Genomic DNA, 24,018 nt, shown 5'->3' with positions numbered 1-24,018 from the left:
ACACTGAATGAAAGGCCTGTCCTGCCTCAATCTATGAATGTATTATCTGGTGGTCTGTACTGTGAGTAGCTTCAATCCTCATCAGTGGTGCCGTCAAAAACACTTCACAGTTTGCCCTGTGGAATGTCTTGTCTCGTGGTATGCGCTCTGTTCCAAGTCAATTCAGTCAATACTGCCTCAATTCTCATCAATGGCATAGTCGAAATCACCACCACAGGTTAAGCTAAACGCAATATAGAATATTTATTGAATCTATTGTATATTTTAGTTGAAAATATCGTAGTTAGAGGCGCATTATGGCTAGGAGAGATGAAGATACTCAACTTCAGAACGTCTTCTTTTTCTATTCCAACCAAAAGTGAATGAACCCATGGAAAATCAGTTCCACAATGTTTAGCTAACTACACAGTGGAATCCAAAATGGAAGAGTTCAATTGGGCTGGCTTATATTGTGAAGATATCGACGCCAGGCATTTATATAGATAGAATAAGAACTTTAACATCTACCAACCAAAAATCTCGAAAAGTTATGTAGTTTTGAATCAAAACCTGTTTTATCAAATTAAATCCAAAGTCGTCAACATGCGTATACATAGATCTGTTCGGAAGGTTACATAACGAAATCACCTGTCAACTCCACGGCCGTGATTTTTTCGATATTGGATTGACCCAGAACCACACAACATCGGCTAACACCTCAGTGTTCACATGTTTGTATTTGTGTTTTCTACCTTGGAAGCATATCCCGGAATGCCTTCTCTGGATTCTTTTAGTACGTGCCTGCAAAACGTAGGAGAACCCAGGACCAATATAGATGTGTTCAGTTTGTCACACCTGCATCCACCCCACCCAAACTTCGGTGAGATTCCATAGATAACGGGAGTGGGTGCACCTCAGGGATTGTTTCCGACTCCTCCATGTGAGGAACTACCACAGGGACAATGTTGCTGCACGCTGCGTGAACATAGTTACACAGTAAACCGTCGCACAGTAGTCCCACTTGTATGGAAAGGAGTGCCAAAAATAGTTATAATCGAGCTACCGCCTCGAAATTTTAAACATAGTTTTATAATGAGCCCAAAAGAGAGAAAAACAATTTTAATGAATGTAGGTCCACGTTTAGGTATAGCTCCCACATAAACGTACCTCCCCATATTCGGCATTTTGACGATTTTAGCCAAATTTTCCAATCGATTTGGCTGTAATTTTGCATTTTGTGTTCTGAGGGAACAACATACCTCCTTGCAACAAATGTTCATTATAAGTCCAAGTTTAGATATAGGACCCATATAAACGTAGCTCCCGATATTCGGTATTTTGAAGATTTTAGCCAATTTTTCTAACCAAGCTGGTTGTAATTTTGTATTTTGACTTGGGAGGGAACACCATACCTCCGCACAGTGCGAAATATGGGCACTTTAGTGAAACTTTACTCATAACTTTTGATGCAAAGGACGTAGGTTACTAAAATTTTCCAAAAATGTTTCTTATATTTGTGGGTCGTATGTGGATAACTATGGACCACATAGATCCGAGGTTTCCTATAGTCCCCATGTATCGGTGGTGACAATTTTTAGATATTTGGTCCATTTTTCAACCGATATTGCTGCAAATTGGTATATTGAGGTTTCAGTGGACGGGGAACATGTGTACAAAATATTGTCAATATCTGTTCGCGTATTGGTATAGCCCCCACTGAGCGGTACCAGCCAATATAACATATTTTACAGATTCCAAGCACATTTACCAATCTATTTGTTTACATTTTGCCATCTCATGTTCTCCGTAGGTAGAAAACCGTTTTGCGAAATATTAGCAACGTATTTTCTCGTTTTGCTATAGCCCCAATTTAAATGGTGTTAGGTAATTATTGCCCACCGAGTTTGGTTTACTTTAAAATTTGTCTTCATTAAATAGAAAGTATTATAAAAAAAACAATTTAGAGCATAGATCCTTGCTTTGGCCACTCCCCCCAAAGTATCCACATACATTAGTAAATGAAAATAAAAAAATAAATTTTTGAGATTTTTTATTTTTAGTATAATGTCATTGATACAACATAAATTTTACAAATTGAACGTCTCGACTGAGGATATGTTTATCTTATTACACGGTTCTGCAAATGAGTATATCACCTAAAAGCATCTGGTGCAACTATGCTTTGACTTAGGTACTTAACGATGTCCTGAGAAAACTGCTCAAATTTGAAATTTTTCTATAAAATGTGAATGAAATTCCCAAGAATGGCCATAAAACTAAACTTTTGGGATAAACGAAACCAACATTGACGTCAAATGCTGGTCCTCCTATCAAATTTTCAAAAATATAGATATAAGAATATTCCAATGACTTTCTGAAAAAGTAGCATATCTCTCAAACCTGCAGCTAATTTTTGTTTCGTAAATAGAAAAATATCATACCTCTCAGAAAATGTGCGATTTTTTCTGCAATTCACTAAAATTCTTAAAAAAAAACCTCTAAAACTTATAAAAAATAATTTAGTTGACTTTAAAAAAAAAACAAATTTTTGGGGAACGAATAGCAACCAAACTAAATTAGACATTACAACTCCATAAACGACAAATAATTAAAAAATTTTCATGAATTATAACACCGACAAAAAATATAGTCAATTAACTTACCATTTATTTGTATAACTCTATTACTTAAGCACAGCTAGAAGCAATTTCTAAGTCAAATAAATATTGTAAAACAAAAGTGCAACTTTTAAGTGCATTTCTAGTTGTTTCGCGGGGTAAATCAAAAAACTGAATATGAGGCATTTGTCGTGGGATACTTAGCAATAGAATTCAACAAGAATCTCATTAGTTCTTTGTACTTTAATTTTTGAGTAACGTTCCACTAAAGTTCCCATATTTCGCACTGTGCTCCGTGCAAAAAATGTTCAATATAGGTCCACGTTTAGGTGTAACTCCCATATAAAAGTACCTCCCGATATTCGGTATTTGTTCGATTTTAGCCAAATTTTTTAACTGATTTGGCTGTAATTTTGCATTTTGAGTTCTGAGGGAACAACATACCTCCTCGCAAAAAATGTTCAATATAGGTCCACGTTTAGGTATAGCTCCCATATAAAAGTAGCTCCCGATTTTCGGAATTTTGGTGATTTTACAGGTGTGGTATAAGGGGAATAACTTACAGGGTGGCAGCTGGGGGCAGATGGATCTCGTTTTATCGTAAACTAGAGACTTTCCCCTGTATTTTAAAATAAATATGGACTTGCCCTTACGGGGCCAACATTAGTAAAACTCAACATAAATTTATAGTAATGATTAACAATAGCACAAAAAGCCATTTACAAAGAATTTATTTTTAAGGAAGTTAGAAAACGAATTTTCAATATGTTTTTCGTAAAACATAGTCAATGCCATCAGCTACTATAAGTTTCATTTTGGAAATTGTACATTTACCTCTTCAATTTTTTTAATTTCACTCTTAAACTACGAATACTTTGCGAATCTATTTTTCGTTTTTAAGGCACCGCATACAATTCTTAACTTCTTCGACTTAACTTGACATATTACCGCTGTAAATTGGCAAAAATAATATTGGATATTAAAAATTTAATGTGTTTAGAGAATATTTCTTTCAATCGCAATCAAATTTGTCGCCATAAAATTTTCGATTTTTGTCCACGGGCGGAACCACAGTGCGTCGCCGTCATCAGAATACGAGACTTCCCCACAGTCCCAGCATTTAAAACCAGCCGTTGCTGTTCCTATCCCTGAAAATTGGTCCTTTTTGCAATTTAATTGCAATGGACTCCGAGGTAAGATAGAGGGAATGGCGAATTTCATGAGAGGGCAGATTATCATGGTCACGGCGAAGCAAGAAACCAAGCTCAACAACAACTGCAGCCTGAAGCGTCGGGATGGTTACAACGTACTGAGGAAGGATCGCGTGGAGGTTGGGGTTTAGCTTTCCTATTGCACCAGTCAATTCAATACAGACCAATCTCGCTTGAGCCTGGCTCTAATAAACCGTACATGCAATGTATGGGGATAGCAGTCAGGTGTGGAACTGCCAAGGTAGTGTTGTTTAACGTATACATCCGTCCATGGCAATGACCAGATGAGTGTAGTGCTGGCTGATCAGATTGATAGCTCTATGTTTTGCAAGAGGTTAATGAGGACGTCCTTCCAGAATTAGCGGAGAGGTCTGACAAATAACGTCATCTGGTAACCGTCGTTTCTCTCAGACCATCTCTCCACAAATGTCTCCATAAGCAGACCGCCCGATTTCATAACCGCCGCACTTTCAGCAATCATGGGAAAAATAAATGGCCTACTTTTAGAAATCTGCCCCACGCTTCTGATGAAAGAAGGTTTCGAGATATCATCACTGCTGCGGCCCCTCGTCATATACCCCAGTAAATCCAGAGTCAGGGAGCTGAGACTGGAAGTTAACAGGTTGGTCGGTGATCATAAGCGGAACAAGTGGCTAAATTATCTGAAGAGTTGCAACATTGGAGCCGAAATAATTGAACTGTCACTCTCGAACCCTGGATCAAGTATCTCCACGCTGTTTGTGGACATTGAGCAGACTACCCTCAGTCCAAATTTGAAACGTTGGATAATCAATTATATGCGTGGACGCCAGTCGTAAATGGAATTAGAATTTTAAGCCCTGTTGAGTGAAACAATGAGTTTCCAAAGGTGGGGAAATCTCCGGAACTGTTTAACCTCCACCTCTCTTGTATTCCACTTCCTCCAGACGGCATTGAGATCGTAACGTATGCAGATGATTGTACGATCTCGAGTACCTTCCCTGATGCCATTTGTGAAAGGCTGACCTCCTATTTGAATGATCTCCATGTCAGGAATATGCAAATATCCGCCACTAAATCTACGGCCACTCTGTTCACCACATGAACGTCAGAGGTGAGAACAGAGTTGAATGTCAGAATTCTGACCACCAAGATTCTAGGGGTCACATTCAACAGCTTGTTCATGTCGTCCGCCCATGCAACTACTTTATGCGACAAGCTTAGATGTTGGAACAAGGTCCTCAAGTCTCTAGCCGCAGCACTTAGGGTGCGGTTAAAAAAACCTTGTTGACCTTGTCTGTGGTAAGCTATGCGGCGCCAGTTAGCTTCGCGAATATAAGTGCAACACGATAGAAAAATATTCGATCCTACCAGAATGCCGCCTTGAGCACTGCAACAAGGTGCCTCATCATCTCTTAAGTGGACCATCTACATGAGGAGACAAAGATTCTTCAGTACAGCAAGACAATGGCATGCTCTCGTTGCGGTACTTGCTCGGGCGTTACCGTGAGATCCATCCTAATCACCACCGTTACAAGAAAGAACCACTAGATCAACAAGCCTATCAAGCAGTTTAAAATAGAATTCACACGGACGCAGTCGAAGATGCCGTGTGAATGTGGTTCTCAGAGAACATCCCCATCTATCGCAGCTGAAGAGCATCAGCTGCCACAACAAACCAAAGTAGTTTTGGCTCAACTACGCTCGGGATGGTGCAGTCGTCTGAAGTCCTATAGGGCAAAGATCGATGACACCGTGCAAAACATCTGCCCAGCATGCGGCACAGACCCGCACGACACACTGAATATTTTTAAGTGCCCTGCCAAAACAACTCAACAAACTTCAGTATATCTGTGGTTACATCCCATCGAAGCAGCCACATTCTTAGAACACAGGGTCAGATTAAGCAGGAAACGAACTTACAAGCATATAATAAACACACTGTTACAACAACAACCATCGAGCCCAGAGGAAATCAGTGATTATATATCACCACTGGAACAAGTGCAGATGCTTACGAATATTGTAATTATCTTCCAAGCCGTAATCTTTGCAAGTAATAAGGCTGCAGAATTAGTAAACTATAGGAAAAGGGACAGCGATGAACTAGGCCCTTTTTTGTCGAGTTCGCAAGAACACCTTAGGGACTCTCCAATGAGAACCCCAAAATCAATTGTACCTTATGTTGGTCATAGCAATATGGAAGGAAATGAAATGGCGCTTCGCGGTTTTGAATCACATCCACATTATCTATGTTCTCTATCTTCTTTTCAGCACTTTTTAGGAAAAAACAATGGTCCATGAGGTCTTCTAGTATAGGTATGTATATCCGAATATACGGACAAAACAATAACTTTTGTTTAATATTTCACCGATTTATACAGCGAAAATTTTAAAGCACAGCGTATATTTTTTAATATTTTCTTTACCTTTAAAATCAAAATTTCTTAATTTCCGTAAAGAAAATTGAATTTCCAATCGCCTGTCAACAACACAAAGTTACCACAAAAAATCAACTAAATTTTGAATGGCCATTGGGAAACGCATAAAGCCACAAATTCACTCCAGTCCGGCGAACAAGGTAACAAGTTAATGTTTCACTAACGACAACAATACCAACAACAATGTATACTTTCCATAAATAAGTAATCTAAACAAAAAGTAAAACAAGAAGAAGCAACAACAACGACCAAAGGGAGGGATAAGATAAGCCATTCATTGTGGTGGTCAACATTAGCTTCTGTTCATAATCCGCCACATCCACGGCAGCAGCGCTGCCACAGCTCTAAAGATGATAAAGGTCATAATAAATGTTGATAGAAAATAAGATTACGATTTCGATTTCTTCGAATCGTCACTTATTAGAACTTAACGAAAGTTTGTTGAGGAAAGAATTTCACTTGATTTTCGGAGGTAAACGAAACACAACACATGTTTGTTCGCTTGCCCGTAAAAAAACCCATAATCATATTTTCTCACGCAAGCGATAACATGAAATAATGATAATTCGAACTTTAGAGGGTAATTGATTAGCTGCTAGTTGTTGGAGAGAGAATGTCAAGCACACAGAGTGACCAACAAAGAAAGTGGGATAAATAACAAAATCAATAAGTCTATAGACAAAATACTTTTTGAGGTCTTACATAGACAGTAAACCTCTTGAAATCTTCTATATACAGGAGATCTCTTGAGTTCTTCTATAAAACAGAAGATCTCTTGAGGTCTTCTATAGACAGAAGATCTCTTGAGGTTATCTATAGGCAGAATACCTATTCATGTTTTCTATAGAGAGAAGATCTTTTGAGGTCTTCTATAGAAATTAAAATTCTTAAAGTCCTCTATACAAAGAAGACATTTTGAGGCCTTCTATACAAAGAAGACCTCTTGAGGCCTCCTATATAAAGAAGACCTCTTGAGGCCTTCTATACAAAGAAGACCTCTTGAGGCCTTCTATACAAAGAAGACTTCTTAAGGTTCTCTATAGACAGAAGGCCTTATGAGGTCTTCTATAGACAGACGACCTCTTGAGGTCTTCTAAATGCAGAAGAGCTCTTGAGGTCGTCTATACACAGAAGACATCTTGAGGACTTCTATAGACAAAAGATCTCTTGAGGTCTGCTATACACAGAAGATCTCTTGAGGTCTTCTATAGGCAGAAGTCCTCTTGAGGTCTTCTATGGACAGAAGACCTCTTGAAGTCTCCTATAGATAGAAGACCTCTTGCGGTATTCTATAGATAGAAGACCCCTTGAGGTTATCTATAGGCAGAAGACCTATTCAAGTTTGCAATAGACAGAAGACCTCTTCAGGTTTCCTATAGACAAAAGAGCTCTTAAGGCCATCTTTAGACACAAAACCTCTTGAGGTCTTCTATAGACACTAAACCTCTTGAGGTCTTCTATAGACAGACGACCTCTTGAGGTCTTCTATAGGCAGAACACCTCTTGATGTCTTCTATAGGCAGAAGACCTCTTGAGGTCTTCCATAGGCAGATGACCTCTTACGGAATTCTATAGATATAAGACCCCTTGAGTTTATCTATAGGCAGAAGATCTATTCAAGTTTTCTATAGACAGAAGATCTCTTGAGGTCTTCTATAGACAGAAGATCTCTTGTAGTCTTCTATAGTCAGAAGACCTCTTGAGGTCGTCTATAGACAGCAGATTTCTTGAGGTTTTCTATAGACAGAAGGTCTTCTACAGACAAAGGACCTCTTGAGGTCTTCTATATACAGAAGACCCCTTGAGGTCTTCTATAGACAGAAGACCTCTTGAGGTCTTCTATAGACAGAAGACCTCTTCAGGTCTTCTACAGACAGAAGAACTCTTCAGGTCTTCTACGGACAAAATACCTCTTGAGGTCTTCTATATACAGAAGACACCTTGAGGTATTCTATAGACAGAAGACCTCTTGAGGTCTGCTATAGAAAGAAGACCTCTTGAGGCCTTCTACAGTCAGAAGACTTCTTGAGGTCTTCTACAGACCTCTTGAGGTCTTCTATAGACAGAAGACCTCTTGAGGTCTTCTATAGACAGAAGACCTCTTGAGGTCTTCTATAGACAGAAGACCTCTTGAGGTCTTCTATAGACAGAAGACCTCTTGAGGTCTTCTATAGAGAGAATACCTTTTGAGGTCTTCTATAGACAGAATACCACTTGAGGTCTTCTATAGACAGAAGACCTCTTGAGGTCTTCTATAGACAAAAGACCACTTGAGGTCTTCTATAGACAGAAGACTTCTTGAGGTCTTCTATATACAAAAGACCCCTTGTGGTCTTTTATAGACAGATGACCACTTGAGGTCTTCCATAGACAAAAGACCACTTGAGGTCTTCTATAGACAGAAGACCTCTTGAGGTTTTCTATAGACAGAAGAGCCATGAGGTCTTCTACAGACAGAAGTCCTCTTGAGGTCTTCTACAGACAAAAGACCTCTTGAGGTCTTCTATAGACAGAAGACCTCTTGAAGTCTTCTATATACAGAAGACCCCTTGAGGTCCTCTATAGAAAGAAGACCCCTTGAGGTCTTCTATAGAAAAAAGACCTCTTTAGGTCTTCTATAGAAAGAAGACCTCTTGAGGCCTTCTACAGTCAGAAGACTTCTTGAGGTCTTCTACAGACCTCTTGAGGTCTTCTATAGACAGAAGACCTCTTGAGGTCTTCTATAGACAGAAGACCTCTTGAGGTCTTCTATAGACCGAAGACCTCTTGAGGTCTTCTACAGAAAGAAGAACTCTTGAAGTCTTCTACAGACAAAACACGTCTTGAGGTCTTCTATAGACAGAAGACCTCTTGAGGTCTTCTATAGACAGAAGACCTCTTGAGGTCTTCTATAGACAGAAGACCTCTTGAGGTCTTCTATAGACAGAAGACCTCTTGAGGTCTTCTATAGACAGAAGACCTCTTGAGGTCTTCTATAAACAGAAGACCTCTTGAGGTCTTCTACAGAAAGAATAACTCTTGAAGTCTTCTACAGACAAAACACGTCTTGAGATCTTCTATAGACAGAAGATCTCTTGAGGTCTTCTATAGACAGAAGACCTCTTGGGGTCTTCTATAGACAGAAGACCTCTTGAGGTCTTCTATAGACAGAAGACCTCTTGAGGTCTTCTATAAACAGAAGACCTCTTGAGGTCTTCTACAGACAGAAGACCACTTGAGGTATTCTACAAAAAAAAAAAAAAAATACCTCTTGGGGTCTTTTATAGACATATGACCTCTTGAGGTCTTCTATAGACAGAAGACCTCTGGCTTCAGTAGCGGAACCACCCTGCCCATTTTCCAGACTTCGGGAACGATGAGGGTGACTAGCGACAGGTTGAGAACTTTAGTGAGATACTCGACTACCGGCTCATCCAGCTGTTTCAGTATTACCATGGAGATTCCACCAGGGCCCAAAGCTTTGGATGTTTTAGCGTTCCTGATGACAATCACAACATCATCCATTGTAAATAGTGGTGATTCATTCTCGGCTGAAAGAAATGTAATGCGACGTAGTACTCTTCCATTATCCCTGTTACTCCCGGGGTGCTCGACAAACTGTCAATATAATATATAAAATATTTTTTTTCCAAAATCTGAAAATATTTAGAATTTTTTGAAAGACATGGGCTTGGAGAGGTTTCCGTGGACGAACCCCTCCCCATTATTTAGTGGGGGGCCCCAAAGGTATTACCCTTTATCAGCTTTCGTAGTGGGTATATAAAATAATTTTTTTCCAAAATCTGAAAATATTTAGAATTTCTTGAAAGACATGGGCTTGATGGACATTGGAAGCCCTATCCAGAAAAAATATTCCGTGGACGAACCCCTCCCCATTATTTAGTGGGGGGCCCCACAGTAATTACCCTTTATCAGCTTTCGTAGTGGGTATATAAAATAATTTTTTTCCAAAATCTGAAAATATTTAGAATTTCTTGAAAGACATGGGCTTGATGGACATTAGAAGCCCTATCCAGAAAAAATATTCTGTGGACGAACCCCTCCCCATTATTTAGTGGTTCCCCCAAAGTAATTACCCTTTAGCAGCTTTCGTAGTGGGTATATAAAATAATTTTTTCCCAATTTTTTTTGACACGTATGTATATCGTTATTTAAACCTTTAAACAAACCTCATTAATATAAAATTGTATGCTAAATAAATATTTACAGTTTCCTTTAATTCAGTTAAATATTGTTCAACTATTATAAAGATATTAATAGTTTCATTCTTAAATTAAATTTTGTCATTAAATTCAAATTTAAATTTAGCCCTAGAAGTGCTATGCTGTTGTTGGTTCATGTCTTTGTTAAAATTAAATTTTCCAATTTGAAATCCAATTTATCTTCACAAACATAATTAAAATTACTTGCGAACCTCTTCGGATTAGTAAGAATAACTTCGCTAAACGTGATGTCCTTTCTGCTACGCGAGAATCAGAAGGGTTGGGCAGATTTCTGAAGCGGTGGTTAGTGAACTCTCAGATACTGGGCCAAATTAGCTTTTCCATTATGATGAAACTGCGGCGTTCAGAGGTGACGAAATCGATCGATCTGCTGATGGAGACAATTACAAGGGTTTTCTATAGACCCAAAAGAAACGACGGGTTGCCAGGTGACGTCATTTGCCAGATCAGATGACTCTATAGCAAATGTGTTCTTCTTTGGCACGGCGGTGTCGATGATTTTCGGCAATTAACACACACACGACCCGAATGCACAGAAAGAGCGTACAAAAGAGAACAAATGTTTTGATTTGTTATTGTTTTATAGCTTGCGTGAATACAAACTTACTAACACACTGTTATAAGTTGCCAATATTTTGAATACATTCACATTTTCTCCGTTCTCTTTTTGGTCATGTCTGCTCTATAGTGATTTTCCAGGATTATATCTAGAGAACTCTGACACTCTCTGCTAATTCTGGTAGGGGCGACCTCATTGATGGTGCAAAGCGTAGAGCTATGAATCTGCTCAGCCAGCACTACACACGTCTTGAAGTTTTCTATATAGGTTTTCTACCAACAGAAGAACTCTTTACGTTTTATATAGAAAAAAGACCTCCTGAGATATCGATATTTGCTAGCTCAAATTTTCACAAAATACATTTCCATAGAATTCCAATTCCATCGTTCTACAAAAATCTTTCACTGGGTTCGACTCATATCATTTCGCTATCACGGACATTTACATAAAAGAGGCAGCAATTGGCAATTCCAAGCCAGTCGATTCATTTTTCGTATTGATTGTCGTTGTATTCTTTACCTCAGGCGCCGATTGTTGTATGCCATCATAAAATAGTTTTGCTATTCATATTTTTTGTGTTCTAATTTCCAGCGATAATGTCCAAATGAATATGCATAGAATGCGATGCGCGTCGCATGCCATCATGCAATAGATAAGACTAGGTCAACTAATCGAATAAAATTTATAAGCTGTTGTTGTTATTTTTGAATACTAAAAAATGTCCAGTTGTGTTGTCAGTGTTGGCAAATGTAATGCGGCAGCAGCTCCACCTAGTAACGGAAGCGGTGGTAGTGCATGTGCAATGAAATATTTATTTAATTAAAACAAACAAATATTGGCATTCAACTTGGCAAAACAAAATGCGCGAAAAGCGGAAATAAATGGTGTGGCAAAGAACTCGACGACAGAACTGCATTTCATTAAAATAAAATGTTCTTGAAAGAGTTCAATTAACTTGAAAATATTGTATGTGTGTAAGTGGATTGAATAATATTAGAAAGTTTTGTAATATTATCAATTAGATAATATTGAAGGCATTTCATTTCAAAATAGGAATCAATGACCGCTTAGGTAATGAATATTTGAGAGTCTTTACTTTTTTGAATTCTTTGATGGTTCAAAAGCAAAAATAGCTGATTGATTTGGAATCATGACGATTCATTTTATATTTTAATTCGAGTTTCAAATTTGCCAGCGTAATAAAAGAAAAATAACACAATTATTATAATAATAATTGTTCGTATAAAGATGACGTCTGTTAACGCTAAAATTGCACACTATTATTATTCAAATTACTTATCGCTCAACTTTCATAAAACGACCTTTTTATATGTTGTTTTTTTAGTTTCTATTGTCAACGAGTGACAATATCGGGGCCTCTTGAGGTCTTGTGCATAGAAAACATGGATTAGTTGTGGTCACACATATAGATGTTGCTCGATCCAATTAAAATACATTTTACTTAACCCATAACGAAGACTATTTCGAGAAGCTTTTTATAAGAACGTACATACTTAAAACGGGAATTGTAATAAGGGGAGATAAACAAACAAAACCAGCAAGAAAAAGATCAAAATCGAGCACAACCGCCTTTATGTTACCCTGCACCACTGTGTACTATGTACAAAAATTAAACTATAAGTCTATATTGTTTCCTTTTACATGCTAGATACAAATAGGGACATGATACAAATGGTGTATGGTCAGCCAATGACTGATAAATAAAAATAAGTAAGAGAGGGCTATAATCGGAAGGGGCCGACCATTTGATACCCTACACCACTAACCCTGGGTACTAGTTTTCCACGTAATTTATTTTATATGACTGCGACATATCTTAGCCGTCCGGCCATATATACATTAGGGTTATGACTTTTTGACATTTTTTCTCAAAAATGATTTCCTGTAGCAGGGATGAATGAACTTTTGCCTAATAATCACTACACTATCGTTTATACCATTACAATATAAAAAAAAGTTCACGCACAAATCGATTTTAAAAATATAATTTTTGAAAAAATTTATGAAATGAAAAAAAAAATTTCAAAAGATATTTTTTGTTGATCGAATGAATAAATATAAGCCTACTAATAACTATAATAATGTTTATTTCATTCAAATATTGAAAAAGGTCATGCACAAACCACTTTGAAAACATTTTAAAGTTTTTGTTTTTTGTTAAAAAATTATATCTTTAAATAAAAGCGTTTACGACATTTTTGCGATTCTCAGAATTGAAGAAAATTAGTGAGAAATAAATGCTATGTCAGTTTACATAATTATCTCATGTGACTCTAAAGTTTATTTTCAATTGTATATCTGCTTACAGTTACTTCAAAAAATTGTCCATAATTTTGATAAATTCAAATTTTAAAATCATTTTGTGCGTGAGGTTTTTTCTCCGAATCACCTTATAATTATGATTTTATGTAATTTTATGGCAAAACTCATCACGCTATTATACAGGGATATGAGGTTGTAAATAAGTCATAACCCTAATATACATAAGTTGACATACATACATGATAATTATGCCGGTTTTAACTCAAAGAGAAAAATCGATGTTGGATTTTTTAAGCGGCACCTCTATAAAATTAGTAGTTTTGCTGATTTTTAAGATTGCCAAAGTTTGAGCACAATTGCAATATGTTAACACGTACCACTGGGGCCTCAAAGTTCCCATAGTAATTTGGGCCAAAGGTGAATTGTCATGAAATTGCTTCATTGGCCGCAATGATTGTCCAAACAATGGGAAGTAAACCTACAATAAATTATTGAAATCAGCTGGATACGTTGCGTGTGAAGATAAATTGGATTTAAAATTGGAAAATTTAATTTTAGCAAAGACAAGAACCAACTGTACTGTACAGAGCACTTCTAGGGCTAAATTTAAATTGGTATTTAATGACAAAATTTAATTTAACAATGAAACTATTAATATCTTTATAATATTTGAACAATATTTAACTGAATTAAAGGAAACTGAAAACATATATTTAGCATACAATTTTATTATATTAATCTTTAACTTTGGAGGTGAAAATGTAGGACGTACTTTTTGACGTGGTGGTAATTTTTACCCCTATACATATTCTTAAATATTTCTTTATATATTTTCTATTTTTTATAATATTTTGCATGATATTGTGTCAGCAAATAATAAAATAATATCAAATCAAACCACGCTCTTTGTTTATATAGAAAATTAGGCTCTACATTTCACAGACCTTTTTTAAGCCAACAAAAAAGACATATTTTATTTTTAGATGAAATAAATAATATAACAATACTTTAAAACGTGAAATTACATTTTTTGACAGTCTTGCCTACATGTTAAATAAAAATACAGAGATCATTCAAAAACACACGTTTTTTAAAAATCTGCAAGGTACCAAATAGTTGATTTATCATTCGTAGTGATCGCACACTGTACACATATATATGAGTATGCTGCAACCCATCTACATTCCTTTATTGGATTGGAAACAGGTATGTGTAGTTTTTTTGCTATGCCTACTAAGCATATATAAGAAATTTTCGAGTCTCTGGGATATATTTTGGATGGGGCTATTGAGTCCTTGCCCAAGATCCTAGTAATAATTTAACGTAAGTAGCTTTTGGTTATGTTGAATTCGGGATCGACCATCACCGTCAACGTTGCTGAACTTATCGTCCTCTTCTAGCAGTTGCCTTATTATAGGAACACTGATTTGCTGTGAAAATGGATTAATTACCCAGCAAAATGTTCGATGCCAAAGATGACATTCAATCATGGGTGCAAGTGATCTAGCATGTCATATTTTTAGCATCTTCATCGATGAATTTTATATGAGCGTGGACCCCAAAAGATGACGTTCTTTTCTAGATCCTAAGCATGTCATTTTAACCAATGCGTTGACATGTCATTTCCACCAATGCTTTGGTATGTCATTTCCACCAATGATTTGTCATGTCATTTTCACCAATGCTTTGACACGTCATTCTCACCCATGCTTTGACATGTCATTTTAACCAATGCTTTGGCATGTCACTTTCACCAACCCCTTGGCATGAAATTTTCATGTCTTGTTTGGAAAATGGAAATGCGGTATTGAAATATGGTTTTCATGAAAAACAAAACTCTTTATTAATTCAAACGAATTCATGAAATAGCTACAATTAATTTATCAGTTTAGTTTTTCAAAAGTTTACATCCAAAATTGCAATGTAATCACCACCGCTGCAACGCAAAAGATTACTTCCTCCGTTCTCCGCAACTGATATTCTTTCATCTTACAAAAGGTTTTTTCAATTATCTTCCCATCACCGTTCAGATTTCAACATGGACTCCAAATGCACTCCTTTAAGTATTTTTATTTCGTAAATTACTTTTATTTTATAATTTTGTTATTTTATAACAACATTTTGGTAATTTATACTCTTTTGTTTAGTGACGGAAATATGTAGGGATCTACAACCCGGCTTGCTTTAGGGATCTCTAAGAACAAAATGTAACGAACGGGGAGGAGAGACTTTTTATGGAAAATACCATTTATGCTTAATTAATTTATTTTTAATTGTTTCTTTCCAAAAGTAGTTTCTTCTTTATTTTCAGATTCTTGTTCCTTTTCGTTTCGGACTTTTTTTTTCAAATTCCAAGAAGCGAGATTTGATTGATTTTATTCTATGTCAGATTTAGAACAGACAAGGGAACTTTTAAAATAGCAATGTGTCCAGTCCGATTCTATTTTTAGCTCGATGGTTGGGACTTCATATAATACCAATTGTTTAGAAGTTTTAGTTGTTTGATATGCAGGAAATGTAAGACAACATCACGACGACAGTTCTAACAATCTTGGTCTGTTCCAGAAACTGCAAGAATCTACTTATTTTTACTACGATAACAATTTTTCCTTTATGTTATCGGAAAAAATAGTAAAAATTGGTAGATTTTTGCAGTACTGGAACATACCAAAATGAAAATAAACAGGTGTGTAAATAAAAACACAAACATCATCTCTATTGGATCGATGGAATGGGTACAAATGCTGATGAAAAGATCGGATCTTTCACGACTTCATTTGCATTGGTTCAAATCCTAATGAAAAGATCGGATCTTTCACGACTTCCTTTGAACCAATGCAAAAGATGACATGAAATCACGTCATCGCAAAGAACCCCTTCCGTCAAATTTTGCTGGGACCGTAAGCATATCTCCTCACCCGCTACCCATATGGCAACCACAACACTACTGACTACTTACGTTACGGAAATATGAAGATACAGAGAAAATTAGACCGATCGCTCAAATCATTTGAAAGTAATTAACAACATATGATCGAAGGGGTAAAATTTAAAATTTACCACCACCTCCACAGTTAAAGGCTAATGAGTTTTGTTTAAACGTTTAAATAATTATATACGTGTCAAATTCTAACAAAAGTACCAACGACCAAAACTGATAAAGGCTTATTATTTTGGGAAGGGGTTCGTCTACGGAATATTTTTCTCTGGATAGGGCATCTAATGTCCATCTTGCCTATATCTTTCCAGAAATTCTAAATATATTTATATTTTAGAAAAAATTATTTTATATACCTACTACGAAAGCTGCTAAAGGGTAATTACTTTGGGGCCCCCACCAAACAATGGGGAGGGGTTCGTCGACGGAATATTTATACCCTACACCACTATGTGGGGAGGGTATTATAATTTGGTTTTGGCCAAAAAGTTTGTAACGCATCGAAATAATGGTCGTAGACACTTATATATACCACACACTTATATATACCAAAATGAATGTCTCGACGAGCTGAGTCGATCTGGCTATGTGTGTCCGTCAGTCCGTCCGTCTGTCCGTCTGTCCATCTAAACTTTGTAATCACGCTACAGGTCGCAATTTTGATCGGATCGTCACGAAATTTTGGATGTTGATGGGGGTCCCGGAGGGGAAGAAGCCTACTGATTTTGGTGATGGTCGGATAATAATTAGGGGTCGGAATGGGCAAAAAACTTATGTGGATAAAAAGACAACGTTTTTTTTCCAAAGCGAATATCTCAGCTTCTATACGGGTTATACCAAAAGCAGAACCTGACAATAAAAGTAGAAAATATCGCCTTTCTAATGATGTAAAGTAGGTTCTCGTAGGTGATCAAACAACGAAGATATCACAATAGTCGCAAATAAAATCCAAATTTTCATTTTTGCAATTTTAATTATAATGACGAATATCACAGCTTTGGTTGGAGACTTTCCAAAAGCAAAGCCTGGCTGTGAAAGTAGGAGATCCCTTCTTTACAATGATGTAAACTAGGTCGGCGTAGGTGACTAAATAACGGAGATATCGCAATAGTAGGTAATACATCCCATTTTTCCACTTTTTTGGAAATCACGCTACAGGTCTCAATTTTTATCGGATCGTCACGAAATGTTGAGGGTTAATGGGGGTCACACAGATGAAGAAGCCTATTGATTTTGGTGATGGTCGGATAATATTTAGGGGTCGTAATGGGCAAAAAACTTATTTGGAGAAAAAGACAACGTTTTTTTCCAAAGCGAATATCTCAGCTTCAATATGGGGTATACCAAAAGCAGATGAAGTAGAATATAGAAAATATCGCCTTTCTAATGATGTAAAGTAGGTTCTCGTAGGTGATCAAACAACGAATATATCGCAATATCCGCTAATAGAACCCAACTTTTTGTTTTTGCGATTTTAATAATAATGACGAATATCACAGCTTCGGTTGGGGATCTTCCAAAAACAAAGTCTGACTATGAAAGTAGAAAATCCCATCTTTACAGTGATGCAAAGTAGGTTGGCGTAAGTGGCCACATAACGGAGATATCACAATAGTCGGCAATACATCCCATTTTTTAATTTTTTTGTAATCAAGCTACAGGTCGCAATTTTAATCGGATCTTCACGAAATTTTGGGGGCTAATAGGGATCCTACAGAGAAAGAAGCCTATGATGATTTTGGTGATGGTCGGATAATATTCAGAGGTCGGAATGGGCAAAAAACTTATTTGGAGAAAAAGTCAACGTTTTATTTCAAAGCGAATATCTCTGCTTCTAAAAGGGGTATATCAAAAACAAAACCTGCTGATGAAAGTAGAAAATATCACCTTTGCAACGATGTTACGTAGGTTGTCGTAGGTGGTCAAATAACGAAGATATCGCAAAAGCCGCTAATAGAACACAACTTTTCATTTTTGCGATTTTAATAATAATGACGAATATCACAGCTTTGGTTCCGGACCTTCCAAAAGCAAAGTCTGACAATGAAAGTAAAAAATCCCATCATTACAATGATGTAAAGCAGGTTGGCGTAGGTATTCAAATAACGGAGATATCGCAATAGTCGGTAATACATCCCATTTTGATCGGATCCTCACGAAATTTTGGGGGTTGATGGGGGTCTAACACAGAAAGAAGCCTATTGATGGTTGGCATACATCCCACTTTTCCATTTTTTATTTGGGTTGTACTGTCGATGCACTTAAATGCGTTTCAAAAAAATTGACCTGTGTTAATGAAGACATTCAGAGCAAAGGCGCTAAGCTATCCCAATTTTAATATTTTGAATTTTATTAGTCAAAAGCTTATGAACAGGGGTAGTGGTGTAGGGTATCACATAGTCGGCCCCGACCCGACTATAGCCTCGGCTCACTTGTTTTTTTCTGGATATGGCATCGAATGTCCATCTAGCCTATGTCTTTTAGGAAATTCTAAATATATTCAGATTTTGGAAAAAAATTATTTTATATACCCACTACGAAAGCTGCTAAAGGGTAATTACTTTGGGGTCCCCACCAAAAAATGGGGAGGGGTTCGTCGACGGAATATTTTTTTCTGGATAGGGTATCGAATGTCCATCTAGCCTGTGTACTTTAGGAATTACTAAATATATTCAGATTTTGGAAAAAAAAAAATATTTTATATGCCCACTACGAAAGCTGCTAAAGGGTAATTACTTTGGGCGCCCCACCAAACTATGGGCAGGGGTTCGACGACGGAATATTTTTCTGGATAGGGCATCGAATGTCCATCAAGCCCATGTCTTTCAAGAAATTTTAAATAAAGTCTTATCTCCTTTTTTATGAACGGGACACAGGATGCTCAGGTTCCAATCGTCGGGTACGCATTCTTCCTGCCAGATGGAGCTAACTAGCTGATGCATACACCTATCAGCGTGTCGCCTCCGGGTTTAAACAGCTCGGTTCCTGTACATCTCGATTTGTTCACACTCCGATTTGTTGTTGCTACTGATTGTAAAGTAGCCCTATATGCCGCATTTTTCTCTTCGTTAGCAGCACTACACTCCTGGTCATACCATGGATTCCTTGGTGGAGGTCTTTGCTATCCAAGTACTGATTTTGCGGCTGTTTGCATGGAATTTGCAATGTTTTGCCATTGTCCAAATATGTTATCGGGACGAGTAGTGCTTTGATTAAGCAGTTAAGCCAGTTGAGTGGAATATGCTGTGGCTATTAGGGTTATGACTTTCTGAAATTTTTTCTCAAAAATGATTTCCTGTAGCAGGGATGAATGATTTTTTGCCTAATAATCACTACACTATCGTTTATTCAATTACAATATAAAAAAGTTCACACAGAAATCGATTTTTAAAATATAATTTTTTGAAAAAATTTATGAAATGAAAAAAAAAAATTTTCAAAAGATATTTTTTGTAGCACGAATGAATAAATATAAGCCTACTAATAACTATAATAATGTTTATTTCATTAAAATATTGAAAAAGGTCATGCACAAACCACTTTGAAAAAATTTTAAATTTTTTGTTAAAAAATTATATCTTTAAATAAAAGCGTTTACGGCATTTTTGCGATTCTCAGAATTGAAGAAAATTAGTGAGAAATAAATGTTATGTCAGTTTAGTTATCTCATGTGACTCTAAAGTTTATTTTCAAATATATATCTGCTTACAGTGACTTCAAAAAATTGTCCATAATTTTGATAAAATCAAATTTTAAAATCATTTTGTGCGTGAGGTTTTTCACCGAATTACCTTATAATTATGATTTTATGTAATCTTATGGCAAAACTCATCACGCTATTACACAGGGATATGAGGTTGTAAAAAAAGTCATAACCCTAGTGGCTATCTGTTGTGATTGCAGCTTACCGATGTCCAACTTCCGTGTTGTGTCTGTTCGCACTTTGTTTGCTACGTTTAATTTGGTACGTACCTTTGCTGCAACAAGGTAGTGGTCCGAGTCTATGTTTGCACTTCGGAACGATCGTATATCCAACACGCTCGATGAATGTGTTCCATCTATCACAACATGATCAAATTGATTTCTTGTTCTTTGATCTGGCGACGGCCAGGTGCCCTTATGAATATCGAGATGCTTAAATCTGGTAGTGCTAACTACCATGTTTCTTGCAGCTGCAAAGTCTATCAGCCTCATGCCATTTTCAGATGTTTCACTATGGAGACTGAATTTCCCGACTGTTGGGCCAAAGATATTTTCTGTTCCCTTACATGAAAATTTTTGTCAAACTGTCAAATCGAAATCTCGAAATTTTAAAGTACTCTTATCTGATATTATACACATATAGTTGAACCTGATACGCGATCCTGTTATTGGCATTGCATGAAAAGCCATATGAACACTTTCCTAATGACGATTAACACGAAAGGGAGAAGGCCGAACCACCTATTTAAAGGCGAATATCGAATTCCAGACCATAGGAGCAGCGTAAAAATATTTACTGTATTTAATTTCGAAGCAAAAGGTTTATATCTGAAAAAATAGTTAATAAGATATGTATGTATGTACGTTAATTACAAATTACAACTTAATATTTGCTACATTGTTGCCTGGAGAAAAGTATGGAAATAACCACACCTTTTCATATGTAAATAACATGTACACGGAAATATGCTTCTCCTTCAACTGCAAAAACTAACATAGGGCTCGGCATTGAACCTTGCCACTTTATTGTTTATGACGCATATTAAACTATTCCATAAAATATAAATACAAAATATACAATCACACAATACATTTTATCCACATTGATAATACGTCATTTATGATAACAGCCTACAGCCTGACCAACCGCCAATTAGGGCAATTAGGGTACTTACCAAGAATCAAAAACGAAACAAATTTGTTGACTACAAAATAATGCTGTTGATGTTTAGCTCCTCCGATTGACTCCCCTCGATTTTTCTGCAAGTCACCATTGGTCAAGGGAGAATGGCAAAAAAACTACATAAAAGTCATTAATTATTTATAAGAAAAAAGGTTTGAAGCATAATTATTTAAATTTCATTGATGACCGGTTTGGTTACTGGACGGAAGAAAGTTCAAAGCAAAGTTCATCAGCAAAGTCCACGCAAGGGTGATGAGGTGATGTATACCACAAATATGTCACAACGTTCTCTTTGACGTGGAAGGATTTCGTTCTCGTAATGTAAACGTGGAAGGATTTTATCTCGTAATGTAAACCAACTACTGTTTAAAATGTTACTTTCTGTTACATGTAGTATAAAGCACCCATATACCATTCCATGCCCAATCTACCCTTGGGCCATGACCAAAAAAATTTTTTTATAATGTAGTTTTGGCCTGGAATGGTTTGTGGCCATGGAATGGTATATGGGTGCTTTATACTAACTAGAATGAACGACTGGTTCGTTTTAAACCATCCTATTTGGAAATGTTTCAATAAGTTTTGAAAACTCACTCTTTTTATGTATTTTTTATGGTATATTTGAGATTCCCAAGATATGAATTATGAAGAATAAACACTGAATATCGTTAACCTAAAAAGTAGTCTGAAACTAAAATTATTTTTTAAGAACCTGCAATGAAAAAAGAAGACGCGGATTTTCATAGGTGGGACCCATGGGAGACAATGCGGTCTTCTTTTTCGAAAATATTGGTTTTACCTTTTATAAACAGCAGACCATAACGCGAAAACGGGTGGGTCTATCTTCGTACGAGGAAGACTTTAAAAACTTTCCGTTGATATTGTTCCTAAATTTCGTTTATTTAACAAGCTCCCGTTTATTTTGCAATGTGTTTTTTTATTGATTTGTGACATGGAATGTCGGACGACCCCACCAGATAATTTGGAATGATTTACTCCTAATAAAGCAACACTCTCACTCTCGCACACAAACAATAAATGCAATAACATCAGTGGAAATCAGATAAATATTTTCATTCACTTTTATTTCAGCAATTTATTTAATATTCATACTATTTTTGGTATTATAATTTTATTTCTTTTGTTTATTATTTAGTTCTTCGTCTCTTTGTTGTGCTTATCGTTGTTAATCCAAGAAACATCTGATTTTAACTTCCAACAATCAACAACTAACTGTCAAAATATGTGGTGTTTAGAATAGGATAGAAGAGAGAATGAACAATTTTTACGAATGGGAGATGAGGGAAAATAAAAAACTTCTGCCAGCGCAACAGTGCTCCCAACGGAGATGCCAGATTTCACAATATTTGTTCGTATGTTCCAGTACTGCAAGAATCTACTAATTTTTACTATTTTTTGGTCTGTTCCTTTACTTTTGAAAGTGGTAAAACCGGCAAAAGTAGCAAAAGTTGTAAACTGCTCCCATATGAATTGTATGGTGTCTGAAGTAAAGGAACGCTTTTCGAGTAAAAAGTGGTAAAACTTGAAGATTCCTGCACGTAAAGGAACAGAGCTTTTTTCGATAACATAAAGGAAAAAATGTTATCGTAGTAAAAAGTAGTAGCTTCTTGCAGGTTCTGGAACGGAGCATTATGTATAGAACACATTGACAAGCAAAACTGACAGTCATCGAGGTCTATTTCGTGAATATCAAAGCCTAATTGAAAAATTTCTTTTATAATCTCTAAATAGTATCGTAAATATTGTATTTCAAACGTTTTTAGCTAAATAAAAGTTGTTATTTGCCGGAAAATTGTCCTTAAAGTACGTTGACTGTCAGTTTTGACTGTTAGTGTGTACTCCCCTTTAGATGTGTATTATCGGTTTTTTGCTATTTAATCGATAACATAGTTTTGTGTGGTAGAGTAGAGCTGGGGCTGGATTCTTGTTCTATGAAAATTTGAAATGAAAAATATTTCCTTTACAATTTTTTTTCATTTGACAGTTTTTTCCTTTATAAAAGTTTTTATTTCACATTTTCATAGAAACAGAATCTGTTCCAGAATCTGCAAGAATCTAAAATTTTTTACTACGATAACAAATTTTCCTTTATGTTATCGAAAAAAATAGTAAAAATTAGTTGATTCTTGAAGTTCTGGAACAGACCATGAAAATGTTAAATGAAAACTTTTATAAAGGAGAAAACTGTCAAATGAAAAAAATTATAAAGATAAAAATAAAAAGTAATTTAAAAAAATTAAGATACAATGTTTTATCTATAAATGCACTAGAAACTAGAAAATAATTTTGCGCTTAGCCTCAATAATTATATTCTTCTTCATGATAAAATCTTTTAAATAAAACGCTTGCAGTTTTATTTTGTCACCATTTTTAATTTAAATGCAAGCGTTTTATTTAAAAGATTCCATCATGAAGAAGAATATAGTTATTGAGGCTAAGCGAAAAATTATTTTCTAGTTTCTAGTGCATTTATAGATAAAACATTGTATCTTAATTTTGTTATATTACTTTTTATTTTTAACTTTTTAGTAAATTAATTTTTTTGACCACTGAGAATCCCATAACCAAATTACAGCCAATTTAGGCTGAAAATGTAGATACAAAATTTAAAATGCCTGAAATAGGGGGATTTACTATTTAGGGGATATACCAAAACCTTGACCTACGTCAAAAATTTTTGGTGGAATAGTTTCTGTACCATTGAAAACTCCAAATGATAAACTACAGCTAATTCGCACTAAAAATGAAGATAAAATCCCCAAAATACCTAAAATCGGGTGGTACCGCTTATGGGGGCTATAGGAAATAATGGACCCATATTGGTTTTGGTTTCATATTCATGTATTGTCATCCAAATCTGAAAAGTGTGCAATGTTTTAGT

At 36.0% G+C, this 24,018-nt stretch overlaps 1 protein-coding gene across 8 annotated transcripts in view; it reads right to left on the bottom strand.

The window, feature by feature from the left end:
• The window catches only part of LOC141402058 (transmembrane protein 135-like), a 39,044-nt gene extending 16,695 nt beyond the window's left edge, over window positions 1–22,349 (bottom strand). The window contains exons 1-3 of one of the 8 annotated variants that reach the window (XM_073982700.1): window positions 21,916–22,326; window positions 21,642–21,801; window positions 21,109–21,478 (exon numbers count right to left, since the gene is read on the bottom strand). The gene's annotated coding sequence lies outside the window, so the exon portion shown is untranslated. Of the gene's footprint in view, window positions 1–21,108; window positions 21,479–21,641; window positions 21,802–21,915 lie in introns of all 8 variants that reach the window. The other 7 variants (XM_073982694.1, XM_073982705.1, XM_073982689.1 and 4 more) reach the window with 7 other exon arrangements.
• Between the last annotated feature and the right edge of the window lie 1,669 nt (window positions 22,350–24,018).

Source organism: Musca autumnalis, unplaced genomic scaffold (genome assembly GCF_047663935.1).
Source record: "Musca autumnalis isolate F117 unplaced genomic scaffold, ASM4766393v1 scaffold_1, whole genome shotgun sequence".
Taxonomy (NCBI): Eukaryota; Metazoa; Arthropoda; class Insecta; order Diptera; family Muscidae; genus Musca; species Musca autumnalis.
Note: the sequence above shows the minus strand (reverse complement) of the source record. Positions and strands in the feature narration are given on the sequence as shown.